General features: G+C 52.9%; 1 protein-coding gene across 1 annotated transcript in view; it reads right to left on the reverse strand.

The window, feature by feature from the left end:
* Nucleotides 1-18370, reverse strand: part of LOC144736803 (uncharacterized) — a 64922-nt gene that overhangs the window by 19454 nt on the left and 27098 nt on the right. The gene's annotated exons all lie outside the window — the stretch shown is intronic.

Here is an 18370-nt window from a genome sequence, read left to right on the forward strand (position 1 = left end):
CGGTCTAATTGTGGAGGGGAAAACCCGGAGAACCCGGAGAAAAATCCACGCGACCACGGGGGAGAACATGCAAACTCGAACACGTGACCTGCTGACCTGCTGTACACCAGGCGATGTAGTTAACATCACGCTACCACGGCACCCTCATGTACTGAGATAACAAGAGGGTGGGCAAGATGAATGAATGAACTTTGGTGTTGAATTGTACCAGGTAAGGCCCCATTGACCTGTGTAGCTCTTCTTTCAGAAGCGACCCTGGCCACCGAAAACGATAGCCCAACGAAAGTGGCTTCATCGTCATCACGTGCACATTTATAGCAGCCAAACACTCTAAACGCATGCTTCTAGAGACTCACAGAGATCCAGAGAGACCCATACTCAAAGAGACCCATACACCCGCAGAGACCCACAAAAACTCACAGAGACCCATACTAAAACTAAACTATTTTTTTTATTTTAGCAGGTAAGGTGGTTCTTTTCCGCAAGCGACCCTGCCCATCACAATCGATAGCTCAGCGAAAGTGGCTTTACCATCGCGTGGGCATTTATTGCAGTGGCGGTTGATTCTAAATGTGGAGGGTAAAAACCCCATGGAGATTTGAGAGAGGGAGACATGCAAACTCCAAATATACAGCAGGTGTCAGTGTCGAGTTTGAACCCACGACCTCCTGTATACCAGGCAAGGTAGTTAACATCTACCACCGTGGCACACACGCACGCTGGCAATACGGTGTATCTGTCATACGGTGTATAGTAGGGGACGATGCCAACTCCAGCTGCAAGCTGATTAAATTCTCGCTTGCAACTTTCATTAGCTAACTGATACCAGGCCACCTGAGGTTGGAATGGGGTCCTGGGTGTACACCTACCACCAAAGTGGAAGAATGGCAGGCGCATCTTACAGATGACAAGTCGATGGTCAGTGGGCAGATTAGCTCCACGGTATGTTTTGGTGTCAAGGACATGGGCCCGCATCCGCTGTTCTGTCACTATGTTGTGTGGATGCGCTGATACCAGAACAGCATGTTGGTAATTATAAGCCCATGGGCTGCACAAAATTCTAGCAGCCTCCTACCGTTGTTATTTAGCTGATCTGGTCCATGTCTTCCAATCACTCCAGACCAGGTGCTAGCATCATGACCAACTCGGGCATTGAAGTCACCCAACAAGATGACTCTATCCCGAGGGGCCACTTTAGCCAGCACCTGTGACAGGAGGTCATAGAAGGCATCTGCCTCATCGGCCTTGCCTGCATCCCTCCACGGATGTTAGTCTTTGGTGGGGGCATAAGTAACCACGACTACCACTCCTCGCCTCTGGTTGATGGGAAGGCGAGCCCAAAGTAGCCTGGGGCTTACAGCTTCTCACACCTCACCGCCACGCTCCCACGCCCCTTCATTCTTTTGTTCAGAAGAAGAGCCACTCCCTGTTGTTTGGCAGTCTCCTGCCCCGAGTAGAGGACTGTCCATTCCTCATGGTGGCAGGAGCCAGAGCCGGTCCACCGGACCTCCTAAATACCACAGAGATCCAGGCGGTATCGATCAAGCTCCCGACAGAGGAGTGGCAACCTCTCCTCCGCAGTGAGCATTCGAGCATTCCACGTCGCCATCCGAAGTGGATTTTTGTTGTTTATGGAGGAGCCCCGAGGGTAAAGATTCAGTTTCCTGGCTCCACCAAATAAGGTTTGGCCAGGAGACGTCATAGACGCCTGTCCCCCCGGGGCCTCCTACACAAGCTTATTTAAGTTTTAAATCGTGGTTAGTGGTAATTCATTGAAGGTGGAGGGGTTACCAGCCTCTCGCACCCATCCCCATTTGGCTGCTGTGGTGGTAAGGAATCAAAACCCGTTTGCGACCTCTGCCCCCTCCCCAGCCGCACCTCCGATTATAATGATCACGGTTGGCTATGTACGGCGCGAAAGAAGTTCAACATACATACACCACGCTATACACTACACTATACACTACGCTATACACTACACTATACACTACACACACTAAGCTATACACTACACTATACACTACACACACTACGCTATACACTACACTATACACTACACACACTAAGCTATACACTACACCAGGGGTCCTCAAACTACGGCCCGCGGGCCACATGCGGCCCACCGAGGACATTTATTCGGCCCATGGTCACTAATTGGGCTGCGCTTGTGAGCACTAATTGGGCTGCGCTGGTGAGCACTAATTGGGCTGCACTGGTGAGCACTCATTGGGCTGCGGTGGTGGGCACTGATTGGGCTGCGGTGGCGAGCACTGATTTGGCTGTGCTGGTGAGCACTGATTGAGCTGCGGTGGTGGGCACTGATTGAGCTGCGGCGGTGGGCACTCATTGGGCTGCGCTGGTGAATGGTTCAATGGGCCAATTGACTGGACTTGCCCCCCAGGCCTAAGGCTGCCAGCCCTCCCTTGGCTGCGCTTGACTGGCTCTCCCTCCCTCAGCTCCCTCACTTGCCCCTCGGCTCCACTCCCAGTGATATTCCTGTGTGCTGGGGATGTACTGCGATCTGTGAATAAAACTGCAGGTGTAATTAACTTTTTAATGGCACCCGCACCAGTGTGAGCCTGGGGTAAAAGCGGAGTTCCCCCAATCAGACTGCATTGATGGGCAGTGCAGTCTGTATGTCTCTGTGTGGGCAAAGTTATTGCTGGTATATTGTTTTTGTAGCGCTGTATATATATATTGGTATTTTACTAATAGCAATTTTGACTCCCTGGGAAACTGATGTCAAGAAAGATAAAAATTGACTCGGAGTGTAGGATATTCAAAGAACAGTGGACTTATGATTGCTTTTCATGCAGTACAAGGAAAGAGCTGTGTGTCTGATATGCCAGAATATAGTGTCTGTGTTCAAAGAATACAATTTACGTCGACACTATGAAACTCAACATAAAGATAAATATGATTGTTTGGTCGGAGAAGTGAGAAAAGATAAAATATTAAAACTGAAAAATACATCAACAACTCAGCAAAATACTTTTGTGAAGCAGCAGCAGCTAAATATTTCATCACTGCGAGCAAGTTTTCAAGTTGCCAAGCTAATAGCGTGCACTGGCAGACCATTCGTGGAGGGAGAATTTGTTAAAGAATGCCTTCTTTCTGTTGCCAAAGAGATGTGTCCAGAGAAGGCCGATTTATTTAGTACAGTGAGTCTTTCAGGACCTACAATTACACGGAGGATTGAAGAAATGGGAGACAATTTGCATCAGCATTTGCAAAACTCCACAAAAAAACTTTCCTATTTTTCCTTGGCACTCGACGAAAGCAATGATGTTCGTGATTCTGCACAACTTCTAATTTTTATTCGTGGGATGAATGACTATTTCGAAGTCACAGAAGAGCTTGCTGCACTGCAAGCATCAATGGAACAACTACAGGAGAGGATATCTATGAAAAGGTTTGCCAAACTGTGAATGGTTTGGAGCTGAATTGGGCTAAACTAGCCAGTGTGACAACTGATGGTGCTCCTAGCGTGGTGGGGTCTAAGAAAGGAGTAATTTCTCGCATTAACTAAGAGATGGACAAACATAACCATTCTCATCCAATAGGCATACACTGCCTCATCCACCAACAAGCGCTGTGTAGTAAATCACTGAAGTGGAACTCTGTTATGAAAATTGTGGTATCTTGTGTTAACTTCATTAGAGCTCATGCACTAAACCACAGACAATTTCAGGAATTTCTGTCTGAGCTAAATGTTGACTATGAAGATGTTCTGTACCACACAGAAGTCCGTTGGCTGAGTCGAGGGAGAGTTTTGAAACGTTTCTATGACTTACTTCCACAGATTACAGCTTTTCTGCTTTCAAAAAACAAAGAAGTACCAGAGCTCAATGATGTAGAATGGAAATGGCACCTTGCCTTTCTGACAGATGTAACAGAGCTACTCAACAGTTGCAATGTGCAACTTCAAGGAAAGGGGAAGCTCCTCTGTGATATGCAATCACATGTCAAAGCATTTGAAGTAAAATTAGGCCTCCTCATCAAACAAGTTAAGGAGGAAAACTTCTGCCATCTCCCCACAACTCAAAATCTGTTAGCGGAAAAACCATTGGTTGCAATTCCCAAACAAAACATGTGTGGATTCACTGGAAAAATTGCAAAAGGAGTTCCAATTTAGATTTAAAGAGCTACATCTCCATGAACAGGACATACAGCTTTTCCGTAACCCATTTTCTATTGACATTGAAAATGTGGATACAATTGATCAAATGGAACTCGCTGAACTGCAGAATTGTGACTCTCTGAAAGACGCATTCAAGTCAAGCAGCCTTCATAATTTCTATGCATCTCTCCCCTCTGAGACATATCCTCATCTCAGGAACAGACTTTTTCCAGAATGAAACATTTGAAATCTCCAACCAGATCTAGACTAACGGATGCACACTTGCATCACTTGTTACGACTAGCAGTGACAAATATGGAACCGGACATTGACCATCTCATTAGCCAAAAGCAGGCCCATAGTTCCCATTGAAATACTGGCAAGTTTGTTGATTTAACTTTAGTTGTTCTCCATTTTAAATATTGTATTTGTTCCCGTTTTGTTTCTTCACTTCAAAATAAGATATATGCAGTGTGCATAGGAATTTGTTCATAGTTTTTTTTAACTATAGTCCGGCCCTCCAACGGTCTGAGGGACAGTGAACTGGCCCCCTGTTTAAAAAGTTTGAGGACCCCTGCACTACACTATACACTACACACACTACGCTATACACTACACACACTACGCTATACACTACACACACTACGCTATACACTACACTATACACTACACACACTACGCTATACACTACACACACTACGCTATACACTACGCTATATATTACACTATACACTACTATACACTACACTATACACTACTATACACTACACTATACACTACACTATACACTACTATACACTACACTACACACTACTATACACTACACTACACACTACACTATACACTACTATACACCACGCTATACACTACACTATACACTACACTACACACTACACTATACACTACTATACACTACACTACACACTACTATACACTACACTACACACTACACTATACACTACTATACACTACACTATAAACTACTATACACTACACTATACACTACACTATACACTACACACACTACGCTATACACTACGCTATATATTACACTATACAGTACACTATACACTACACTATACAGTACACACTACACTATACACTACACTATACACTACTATACACTACACTATACACTACTATACACTACACTATACACTACACACTAGTGCTGTACTAGTAACACTACACTACACACTACACTATACACTACACACACAGGGTCGGGATCGAACCCACGACCTCCTGTACACCAGGCGAGGTAGTTAACATCTCATAGCCACTGTGATGATGAGAGAGAGAGAGACACGCAAACTCCAAATATACAGCAGCAGGCGTCAGGGTCGGGATCGAACCCACGACCTCCCGCGTACCAGGCGAGGTAGTTAACATCTCCTATCCACTGCTGCACCCTTTATAAATGCAAATGACAAGCTACCCCCCTCCCCACCTCCACTTCTCTACCTCCAACAGACGTTTTGGGGGCAAGTGCTGTTCGCCAGTGTTGCCAGCACCTCTGAAGGCCGGCAGAGGTGGCACACGAGAGAGAGAGAGGGGAGGGGGGTGGGGGGCAGTCACAACGACCGCCTTTTGTGTATGCTCAAGTACTCGAAGCCTCGCTCGTTACGCCCGATAGAATTCTGCGTTAAGCGTCCGTCAGGGCGATTGATGATCTCGGCTCTCACCGATTCAACTGCAGCGCACTCGCTCAGCTGCGGTCAGTCGCCTACTCGTCGCTCTGCTATCGCTACTACCACGGGCGGGGGGCGGGGGGGTCTTCGCGACAATTGCACTCGTAAGCGATGGGTCGAAGTCCGTGTCGAGGACTCGGTACTGGCTGATTCGTCTCGTCCACCGCGCTTTGTTCAACTACTGAACACAGGTTACAATTACCTGGTCATCCACTCACTCAGCAACTTACTCACCCATTCACTCACCTACCAACCCACCCACCTAGTCATCCACTCACTCAACCACCCACCGACTTACCCACTCACCTACCCACCCACCTACTCACCCACTCACTCACGCAACAACTAACTCACTCACTCACCTACCAACCCACCCACCGAGTCACCCACTCACTCAACCACGCACCTACCTACCCACCCAACAACTCACCCACCGACTCACCCACTCACTCACTCATTCATCTACCAACCCACCCACCTAGTTACTCACTCACTTATCAACTCACTCACTCACTCACCTACCCACCCACCTACTCACCCACTCACTCACCTACCAACCCACCCACATAGTCACCCACGCACTCGTAAACTCACCCACTCGTTCATCTACCAACCCACCCACATAGTTACTCACTCACTCAGCAACTTACTCACTCACCTACCAACCCACCCACATAGTCACCCACTCACTCATTAACTCACTCACTCACCTACCAATCCACCCACATAGTCGCCCACTCACCCATCAACTTACTCACTCACTCACTCACCTACCCACCCACCCACATAGTTACTCACTCACTTATCAACTTACTCACTCACTCACTCACCTACCCACCCACCTCTTCACCCACTCACTCATCAACTCACTCATTCACCTACCCACCCACTCACTCATCAACTCACTCACCCACCTATCCACCCACCTACTCACCCACTCACTCAATCACCCACCTACCTACCCACCCACCTACTCACCCACTCACTCACTCACTCACCTACCAACCCACCCAACTAGTCATCCACTCACTCAACCACCCACCTACTCATCCACTCACCCACTCAATCACCCATCTACCTACCCACCCACCTACTCACCCACTCACTCACCCATCCACCTACCTACCCACCCACCTACTCACCCACTCACTCACTCACTCACCCACCTACCTACCCATCCACCTACTCACCCACTCACTCATCAACTCACTCACCCACCTACCTACCCACCCACCTACTCACCCACTCACTCATCAACTCACTCACCCACCTACCTACCGATCCACCTACTCACCCACTCACTCACTCACCTACCTACCTACCCATCCACCTACTCACCCACTCACTCATCAACTCACTCACCCACCTACGTACCCACCCACCTACTCACCCACTCACTCATCAACTCACTCACCCACCTACCTACCCATCCACCTACTCACCTACTCACCCACCTACTCTCACACAATCGCCTACTCACTTGCTCATCGACTCCCTCACTCACCCACCTACTCACCCAATCACTCACACACACACTCCCTTACTCACCCACCTACTCATCCTCTGACTCACTCATCAACTCACTCACATACTCACCTATACACCCACTCACCCACCTACTCACCCAATCACTCACTCACTCACACACTCACTCACTCCCTTAATCACCCACCTACTCACCCACTGACTCACTCACTCATCAACTCACTCACATACTCACCTACACACCCACTCACTCACCTACTCGCCCAATCACTCACTCATTCACTCACACACTCACTGCCTCACCCACCTACTCACCCACTCACTCACACACTCACTCACTCCCTTACTCGATCACCGACTCGCTCCCTCACTAACCCACCTACTCACCCAATCACTCACTCACACACTCACTCACCACACTGCAGATAACGACAACTCACTCACTCACTAACCCCCTCACCCACTCTCTCAATCAAACAAAAACAAAGATCCCCCGTATAGCTTTAACAGACTGCTGGGGCAAGTGCTGTTAGCGAGCACCAATGAAGGCGGGCACAGCATACGAGGGGGTGGGTGGCCAGCACCACGCCCGGCCGCCTTTGTCTCCCTAGCGGCGATGTTTACACACCGCACCAGGTACTCATTTGAGGCTGAGTCGACCTAGGGGAGGCCCAGAACCATTTCAGATAAAATCATCAACGGTGTTGGCCGCGAGCTGGAATCGAACCCGGGTCGCCCTCAATCCAAGACGCGCGTTACGCTCTTATACATTACAGTGCTGCTAGTTGCTGTCCGTTTGGTGCGTGTGTGTGTGTGTGTGCGTGTTTAAGAACGGCGATAAAAACAGAGACATCCTCCCCACCAACCCCTCCGTTTGCTCTGCCTTGCGAGCGGAAGAGAGTTTTCGTTTGCGGGAATTCTCCGTGCGCTGGGCGGAAAAAAAGATGTGGGTCACCTTTCCTCCGTCGAGTCGTAAAATTTAACGACGACACAAAACAAGAAGCCGGCGAGTGGACAATTGAAATCGCGCCCCGTGTGTTCTGCGTCTGTCGATTCCCTCCCTCCCCTCCCCTCCCCGTCGTTCGCGGAGGAAGAAGGAAATTCCCGAAATAGCACGCGGCCTGCTCTGCTGGTGTCGCCGTTAAAGTCTCGTCTGTGTCGAGCAACCGGGGCCAGACGTGGCTCTGTGACACCCACATTCGCGGGCCATTCCGTGTGTGTCACGTGATAGAGGAGGGTTGGCCTCAGACGTAGCTCTGTGATTGCCACTTCCGCGGGACATTCCGTGTAGACCAGAGTGTCACGTGATAGAAGGAGGGTTGGTCTCAGACGTGGCTCTGTGTTAACCACATCCGCGGGCCATTTGTGTGGACCAGTGTCACGTGATAGAAGGAGGGTTGGCCTCAGACGTAGCTCTGTGTTAACCACATCCGCGGGCCATTCCCTGTGGACCAGAGTGTCACGTGATTGAGGAGGGTTGGTCTCAGACGTGGCTCTGTGTTAACCACATCCGCGGGCCATTTGTGTGGACCAGTGTCACGTGATACAAGGAGGCTTGGTCTCAGACGTGGCTCTGTGTTAACCACATTCGCGGGCCATTTGTGTGGACCAGTGTCACGTGATACAAGGAGGGTTGGTCTCAGACGTGGCTCTGTGTTAACCACATCCGCGGGCCATTTGTGTGGACCAGTGTCACGTGATACAAGGAGGGTTGGTCTCAGACGTGGCTCTGTGTTAACCACATCCGCGGGCCATTTGTGTGGACCAGTGTCACGTGATAGGAGGAGGAGAAGGAGGGTTGGTCTCAGACGTAGCTCTGCGATTGCCGCTTCCGCGGGTCGACGTCGGCGAGGAGGGGGGAGCAGGGAACGGAGTCGCGTCGCGTTGTGCCCCCTCCGTCTCTCACTCTCAACCCGCGCGCCCCCGTGTGCAAGTGTTGCCCTGCGTGCCGCTACGACGTGAGACGTCACTGGGGATGACGCAGCTGTGTCAACAAAGGCGGACCTGGGCAAACACACCGGTCACGAGACCCAGGACCCATCGCCCCGCCAGCCGTAGGCCGCACCGGGCGAGTCCGTTGCGGATCGCGAGTGGACTTAGCCCCCCACCCACCCACCAATCCACTCACCCAACCACCCACCCACCCATTCACCCAACAACTCACCCAACCAACCCAACCACCCACTCACCCACCCACCCACCCAACAACTCACTCACTCACGCACCCACCCAACCAACCACCCACCCAACCAACCACCCACCAACCACCCCCCCACCCACTCACCCAACAACTCACCCACCCAACAACTTATACACCCAACCAACCACCCACCAACCCAACCCCCCACCCGCCCACCCACTCACCCACTCACCCACCTACTCATCCACCCACCCACTCGCCCACCCACTCACCCACCCACCTACTCACCCACTCACTCACCCACCCACCAACCACCCCCCCACTCACCCACTCACCCAACAACTCACCCACCCCACTCACCCAACCAACCGCCCACCCACCCACTCACCCCCCCCATCCAACCCCCCACCCCCAGCACCCCCCCCACCCCCCGCTTGGTTGAGCAACGTCTACCTGTCCAGCAAGTCGCGTCGTTGTGTGGTGTGTGTGGTGTGTGTGTGGTGTGTGTGGTGTGTGTGTGGTGCGTGTGTGGTGTGTGTGTGGTGTGTGTGTGTGGTGTGTGTGTGTGTGGTGTGTGTGTGGTGTGTGTGTGTGTGGTGTGTGTGTGTGGTGTGTGTGGTGTGGTGTGTGTATGTGTGTGTGTGTGGTGTGTGTGTGTATGCGGTGTGTGTGTCTGTGTGTGTGTGAGGTGGGGCCTTACCATCAGCCCCACCAAAACTAAGCACCTGCCTGGGTATTTTGTACCATCGGACACTCCACCCCCACAACTCCCAATCGGTGATGGGGCAGTTGTGGAGAGTGGAGAGTTTCCCATACCTGGGCAGTGTGCTTATGACCGGCTCCAGTTTATCAGCAGAGGTCTCACTCCGAATCAGTCGAGCGGCAATATCTTTTCATCGGTTGCGTAACGCTGTGTGGAAGCTACCTGGTCTGTCGCTCCGCACGAAGCTTCAGGTCTTCTCGGCCACGGTCATTCCCTCCCTTCTCTACGCTTGCGAAACGTGGACCCCCCTAGTGGAGCATCTTCGCCGGTTGGAAACATTTAGGCTGGCCTGCCTACGATCCATCCTGGGTTTAACCAGGCTGGATTGTGTGAGGAGCTCACAAGTCCTTGAAAGATCTGAGCAAAGTCCCATCAGTGAGCTCCTCCGGCAGGCAAGGCTGCGTTGGCTGGGTCATGTAGCCCGCATGCCCAGCCACCGCATGCCTAAACAGCTTTTGTTCGGCCGGATCGAGGGGGCTAAACGGGCGCGGCACGGGCTAGAGAGGAGATGGAGTGATGTGGTACAGGAGGACGTGGAGCTGAGTGGACTTGCCGATGACTGGTACCAGCGGTGTCAAGATCGGCCTCAGTGGAGGAGGCTCGTGAAGGACGCTACTGGGCAGTTTGAGGCAGTCGCCCTCCAACAACAACGGAGGGCGGAGGAGCGACGCTCACAACAACGAGCGGAGCGCCGGGTGGCTAAAGCACAGCAAGTTGGTACAGTAGGGGGCACAGGTGGTGCATCAGCCAGTCATCTCGGTCATCTCGGTCAGTCGACCAGTGGCACCTGGGTCTGCCCCGTGACCTCCTGCCAGCGGGCGTTCGACACTTCACGTGGCCTCAAGGCGCACATGGCCTGGCACAAGCGTCGTGGTGACGTCACCGCCACTTAGTGGCGAATGGCGGTTGTTGTTGTTGTGTGTGTGGTGCGTGTGTGTGTGTGGTGTGTGTGGTGTGTGGTGTGTGTGGTGTGTGTGTGTGGTGTGTGTGTGGTGTGTGTGTGCGGTGTGTGGTGTGTGTGTGTGTGGTGTGTGTGGTGTGTGTGTGGTGTGTGTGTGTGTATGCTGTGTGTGTGTCTGCGTGTGTGGTGTGTGTGTGGTGTGTGTGTGGTGTGTGTGTGTGATGTGTGTGTGGTGTGTGTGTGGTGTGTGTGTGGTGTGTGTGTCTGTGTGTGTGTGTGTGTAGTAGCTACACATGTAGTAGCTACACATGTTGTGGCTACGGGCCCCGCCCTTTCAAGGGCCCCCGCGCTAAATGCTTGCAAGCTATCAATTCTGGTTCGGTGATTTTGCACTTGCTCTATCACTATAGTACTATACCGCCTTCGACTTTGACGAACGACCGGGTGTTTAAGGTTAGCGATTTGTCGTATTATGTGGGCTGTATAGCAAATGAAAAAATACAATTACTTTACTACGCAAGTAAAAAAATTGTGTTTTCATATTTGCGTGTTTTGTTTTTATTTAGGGCCCCTTTATAACTCCATGCGACAGGCACCGCACTCGCTTAGTCCGGCACTGATTGGGGGTCCCTGGCATTGCGTCCACCGGACGAGTCTCGGCATGACAAGAGGGTTTTCCCTTTTTTTCTGCCAACAAAACAGGTGTGGAGATATATTCTTGGTTCTTTCGGTAAAGTCGTCACGTAGAAGGGAAATAATAAAATAATAAAAATATTAAACAATACAATTCTCACGACGTTTCGACTGCAACACAAGCAATCGTCATCAGGTGTGAAATCCACAGCAAGAACATTTTCTTGCTGTGGATTTGACACGGAAACGTCGTGAGAATTAAATTGCTTTATATTTTTATTATTTTATTATTTCCCTTCTATGTGACTTTACCCAAAGAACCAATAAGATGAATCCTTGCAGTCACGAAAGCTTTAAATAGAATTATTTTATAATGTTTTATTTTTATTATTTTATTATTTCCCTTCTACGTGACTTTACCGAAAGAACCAAGAATATGAATCCCTGCAGTCACGAAAGCTTTAAATAAAAATTTAGGTGTTGAGATGTTAAAACACCAAACTAAAACCTTTAACAAGGAATCATGTCTGTATTAACCACGATACTTGTGGTCAGAATGCAAACAAAAAGGACACTGATGACACTGGTCAACACACTTTTTCTGGCATAAGGTATTCCAACGGTTTCAAGGTAATTTTGGGGCGCTGATTCCAAATCTGGCATCAGTTTTTGTCTATCACATCAGGTTTTTGAGATATCAAATATTGCATTTTCAATAAAAACTGCTGAAGAAAAATATAAAATAAATGTGGATATCTACATTAAATGATATTGTAGGGGTGTTAGAGAGAGAGCCCGTTATGCATGGCAGCCTATGGTAAACAAACACAGTAGGCGGGGCTACATGTGTGCACGAGCAGGTGCCCTCTGCGACGTCCGCGCCAGACACCCTGGGGGGTCGATTCGGTCATTATGATCCCCCGGGGCCCCACCCCTCAGGGAGGGGTTGGGTATAAAAGGGGAATGTATCGAGGGGCTCGGGAGTGTTGTGTTAGCTAAGAAGAGGAGACGGAAGACGTCCTAGATAGAGCCCTGGTCTCCCCCTGGCACGCCGTCCTTATCAGGACCGCGCAGGCTCGAGCCAGTGGCGTGGTACCAGAGCCAGAGCCAGTGCTGGTCTGGACTCTGGGTACCGGGCCCGACTGACCAGTGTCGGGCCAAGATAGCCTCCCCTAGCCCATTAGAGGAGGACTCAGAGGCAGGCTAGGGTTAGCCTAGAGGTGTGTCCTCAGATAGACGGGTGAGGGGGCCGATACCCCCTCAGTGTGTATGTCACAACGTGTGGTGTTAAATAAACAAGTGTGCCTCCAACTCCGGTGTGAACGAGTCATAAGCGTTACTACATCTGGCGTCAGAAGTGAAACAAAGTACGAACATGGATACACGCCGGACGACTCGAGTCGGGGGTACCAGAGGCAGAAGACACCACTGCAGTCGGAGGGCCCGAGACGGCTGAAGATGCCATCGACCAGCCGGGGCTGGGCGCATCCACGCCACAGCAGCTGGAGGAAGGGGAGCCGTCGATGGAGGGGCTGAGGGAGGCGCACGCGAAGCTGACCGAGCTGCTGTACGCCGCAGCCGCCATGCTCGACACCATCACGCAGCTGGGGGCTGCGGGACCGCCACGGGGCAACGGCAGCCGACGATCACAGCGCCTTCCCGCCATTTCCACGGAGCAACATTTTGAAACTCCCGCCATCGCCGCAGCTGCTGTTGAGGGCGTGGCCGCTCTAAGCATCGCGTCCAACGGCGGGAGTACAGTACCTGCCGCGTCACCACCAACGGGCGGAACGTCACCACGGGTGCGACCGGCGATGCCATCGCTGGTTCGTGCCGACGCTGACTTGAGTGAGGCGGACGAGGGAGTGCGTTCTTCCTCTGCAGCCGCTGCCTTACATCAGCGGCTACCTCCACTCAAGGAATTTGTGGGCGAGGATGGCGACTGGGGCGGCTTCCAGCGGCGCTTCCTCGCTCACCAGGAGATGGCACAGTGGACAGACGCCGAGGCTCTCCGCGCGCTGCCAGCACTTCTCGACAGCGACGCCCTCGCCACTCTAACATCGGCTTCGAAGGAGAGGCGCTCCACGCTGCAGAAGGCGATGCAGGTGCTGTCGGCGGTATATGGTCCACCATCGGACTGTCGCCAACTCTTTTACGATCGCCAGCGAGGGACGAAGGAGTCGCCCCTGGCGTACCGCACAAGCCTCCTGGCACTGGCGAAGGAGGCCTTTCCACGAATGGATGACGAGGGTGTCGACGCCATGGTGACAGAGAAGATACTTTTGCTGGCGGACGACTTAGACATCGTCATTGTCGCACAGGACGATGCAGAGATGTGCTCCCTCCAAGCGGCCCGTCTTCTCCACGCAAACCTGTCCTCTCAACGACGGAAGGCCAGCAAGGCGGCGAGCGGGCGTGCCGTCGCTGCAGCCACCCTCCCGGCGGAAGAGGTTTGCGCCATCGACCATCAACGGCAGCACGGAGCGGGAGTACGGGAGGACCGGGCCGGTTCAAGCCGTCTACAACATCCATCGTCGTCACCAGCGCTTCCACGCTGTTACAACTGCGGCATCCGGGGCCACGTCGCCTCGGGGTGCCGCTCTCCTGGGCAGCGCAGGACGACACCTCAACGGGACGCTGGCCCTCGTCACAAGCTCCACCATCATAATCCGGCGAGTCGCGGCACCCCTCATGCTTGGCCCACGCACACGCCCGTCACACACTCAAACACCGCAGCGAAGGGGGGGCCAATATCGCGTACCATGGCACCAACACGCACCGCTCTGGGTACTCAGATTGAACCCAGCCAGTGGTCCGTGTTGGCCCATCGGGTTGTAGCCGCGTCGTCAGGGTCGTCGGCCGTTGTGGGCCACATCGATGGGGTCGAGGTGCGCATCCTGGTCGATACAGGAGCATCGGCGACCATTATTTCGGAGTTGATTTATAACATTCTCCCTGCCCAAAGCCGTCCTTTGATGCCTGTTAACGTGCCATTCTTTGCTGCTAACGGGGGTTCACTTGGCATCATCGGACAAATTCGTGCCCAAATTTGTGTCGGGGATATTAAATTGTCTGGGCCGATTTTTGTTTCCTCCTCGCTGGCGGTTCCGTGCCTGCTGGGGACGGACTTCCTGGCCAAAATGCCGATTAGGATATTAATCGACCAGGGATGCATCGAGCTCCCATCGGGCCGACGCATGGCGTTTCTGCCATCCCCCGCTACGAGCCGGACGGCGTTCGCGACGGTGCCGGCGTTCGTAGATAGAACGGTGCGCGTTCCTCCGGGGGCGCAAATGTTGATTCCCTTGAAACTTCGGCGGCCCTTCGCTAAGGGCATTGGGGCTCAAGGGGTTCTGTTGGGACCGTCTAGGGCCGGGGTCAGTGGACCTGATTTACTCCCGGCCCAGACCATAGTGAGAGGGGAAGGAGAACCCTTCATCGCGGTCCTCAATGTGGGCTCGCAGACGGTGGTGGTCCCACAGGGGACCGTGCTTGCTCACGCAACGCCGGTGCCCTGTGAGGAACCCGTCGCGGGTCATGTCGGCGCTGTCCCTGCACCGCGACCACATTCGGACAGCGATGAAGGGTGGCTCGAGGCGCTTTGTGCGGGATCGACGGACCTGTCAAATTTAGAGCGTCAACGTCTTAAGACACTACTAAGGGAATTTTCCGACGTTTTCAGTCGGGATAAATACGATTTGGGCTGCACTAATCTGCTGCGTCACCATATTGATACGGGTGACAGCGCGCCAATACGCCAGAATCCTTTTCGGTTGAGTCCCGCCGAAAAGGACCATGTCAAATCGGCTGTTGATGACATGCTAGCCGCCGACATCATTTCTCCCTCCAACAGCCCTTGGGGAGCGCCGATCGTCCTGGTTAAGAAGCAGGACGGTTCGTTGCGGTTTTGCGTTGACTTTCGGCGCCTTAACAAAATTACGGTTGCCGACGCATACCCGCTCCCACGGATGGACGAATCGCTTGACGCCTTGGCGGGAGCGCGATTCTTCTCCACATTGGACTTACTTTCGGGATTCTGGCAGCTTCCTCTGGACGATGATTCAAAGCCTAAAACTGCTTTCCGTACTCCGCACGGCCTGTTTCAATTCAACCGGTTGCCGATGGGCTTACACTCAGCGCCGGCAACTTTCCAGCGGTTGATGGAATTGGTTTTGGCTGGATTGCAATGGGAGTCGTGCCTGATTTATTTGGATGACGTTATTGTCTTTGGCAAAACTTTTGATGAACATCTCCAGAGGTTGCGGGCGGTTTTCCTAAAGATGCGGGCTGCTAATTTGAAATTTAAGCCCCAAAAATGCCATTTGTTACGCGAGTCGGTGCGTTATTTGGGGCACATCGTGGGACGCTCAGGTATTTCTACCGATCCCGCCAAAACGCAGTGTGTAAGCTCCTGGCCGACTCCCACCTCAGTGGGAGAGGTTAGGAGTTTTATTGGGTTTGCGTCGTATTATAGACGCTTCGTCGCTAATTTTGCGACTATAGCAAAACCCCTACACGCTTTAACATCAAAAGGGGTTCGGTTCTGCTGGGGTCAGGAGGAGGAAGCTGCTTTTTGCTCCCTTCGGGACGCTTTGGTAAACGCTCCTCCCCTGATTTACCCTGATTTTTCAAAACCATTCTTGCTCGACACCGATGCGAGCAACACGGGTATTGGGGGCGTGCTCTCCCAGGTGGTTGACGGCGTGGAACGTGTGGTTGCGTACGGCAGTCGGGTGTTGTCTCCAGCGGAGCAACGATATTGTGTCACCCGTAGGGAACTGTTGGCAATTGTCCATTTCATCCAACAGTATCGCCCATATCTGTACGGTCGGCATTTCACCGTCCGCACAGATCATGCGGCACTGCAGTACGCCCTGAGGGTTCAACAGCCATCGGGACAATTGTCCCGATGGTTGGAGGTCCTCCAGGATTACGATTTCCAAACCACATACCGTAAGGGCGTTCGCCACACCAACGCGGACGCTCTGTCGCGCTTGCCAACCACCTCCGAGTGTGCATGCCTCCTGGGGTCTGGACGTTGCAGACCTCCAGGGGACACATCGGTTCCTGTCTTGGCGGCCGCCAACGACGACGATACAGTAGTTACTAATTCGATCGAACAACAGGGCAAAGATTCCCTGTTGGGGTTGCCCGTCATTGACTGGGGGCGCCTCCAGATGGAGGATGTGTCCCTCCTCGGGTGGCGACGTCGCGTTGGCGGTGCGGCGGGGGGAAAAAGAGGTGGTTCCGACGCATGGGAAATGTGCCAAGGCCTGCTGATGCATTGGGACGGGAAGTCGCGCCGACATCGGCTGGTGGTCCCTACTGGGTTGCGGGGCAGGGTGGTATGGGCCGCTCATGAGCGCCTCCTACACCTGGGGACCCAAAAGACTCTCGCCTTGCTGCAACTTGATTTTTATTGGCCTGGCATGACGAGGGATGTTGGGGATTTGTTGGGATCATGCCCTCGATGTGCACAACGCAAACCGCCGGCACGGGAGTCTAACCCGCCCTTGCAATCGATCAAAGTGTCCAGGATAAACGAGCTGGTCGCTCTGGACATTTTGGGACCATTCCCCGCCACCCCCAGGGGGAATAGATATTTGTTGACTGGTGTCGAGTATTTTACACGCTGGCCTATGGCCTGGCCTCTGGCCAACCAGTCGGCAGCAGCCATCGTGGAGGCCTTTGTTCAGGGTTATGTCCTGGACAAAGGTGCTCCGGAGAGGCTGCTGACCGACCAGGGCAGAAATTTTTCCGGTAAACTACTCAGACAAGTCTGTGATCTCCTGGGCACAAAGAAAATTCGGACCTCCCCATATCACCCACAAACTGACGGGATGGTCGAACGGTTGCATCGCACCATCACGTCCATGTTATCACAACAAGTTTCGGACTCGAAAACGGATTGGGACCTACAAATTCAGGGGGTCTTGGCGGCGTACCGGATGGCACCCCATGCAGCTACGGGGTTTTCTCCCTTTTACCTCATGTACGGCCGAGAACCAGACCCGCCTGTTCGTGCCCAGTTGCAGATCCCCGTGCCGCAGGGAAAAACTAATCTGGCTGACCACGTTAAATTTAATCTGGACAAATTGACCGAGGCACGGGATGCTGCAATGCAAAACTCTGACCTCCGTCAGAAGGCGAATGAGCGCCTCAGATTGAGTCGAGCGCACATGCTGCAGTGGAAGCCGGGGGACAAGGCATGGCTGCACTGCCCCCAGGTGCCACTGGCAACCTCCTCTAAACTGGTGCGGCCGTGGCGGGGCCCTGTGGAAGTGGTGGAGGTGTTACGACCGCAGTGCGTGCGCATCAAGTGGGGGAAGCGGCGATGGTTCGTGCACCCCTCTAGGTTAAAACCCTTCTCTGCGGTACACAATCACACTTCACACGCGCGTGGCCAAGCATGTGGGGGGTCGGCCGACTCGCTGGGTCCGTCTCCGTCGCTCTCACCTAATGCCTTGCCGGCTGTGCCACCTTCAGGTGCATCAGGAGTGACGGGCTCACGCCCAATCACCCCTCCTGCGGATACCGAGGGTCACGCGGAGTCGGATGAATGCTCACCCCAAGACGGACAATTGCCACCTGATGGTCCGCCACACGCGGTTACCCCGTGTGAGGGGCCCGCTGCAAG

Source organism: Lampetra planeri, chromosome 63, assembly GCF_965212315.1.
Source record: "Lampetra planeri chromosome 63, kcLamPlan1.2.h2, whole genome shotgun sequence".
NCBI classification, from domain to species: domain Eukaryota; kingdom Metazoa; phylum Chordata; class Hyperoartia; order Petromyzontiformes; family Petromyzontidae; genus Lampetra; species Lampetra planeri.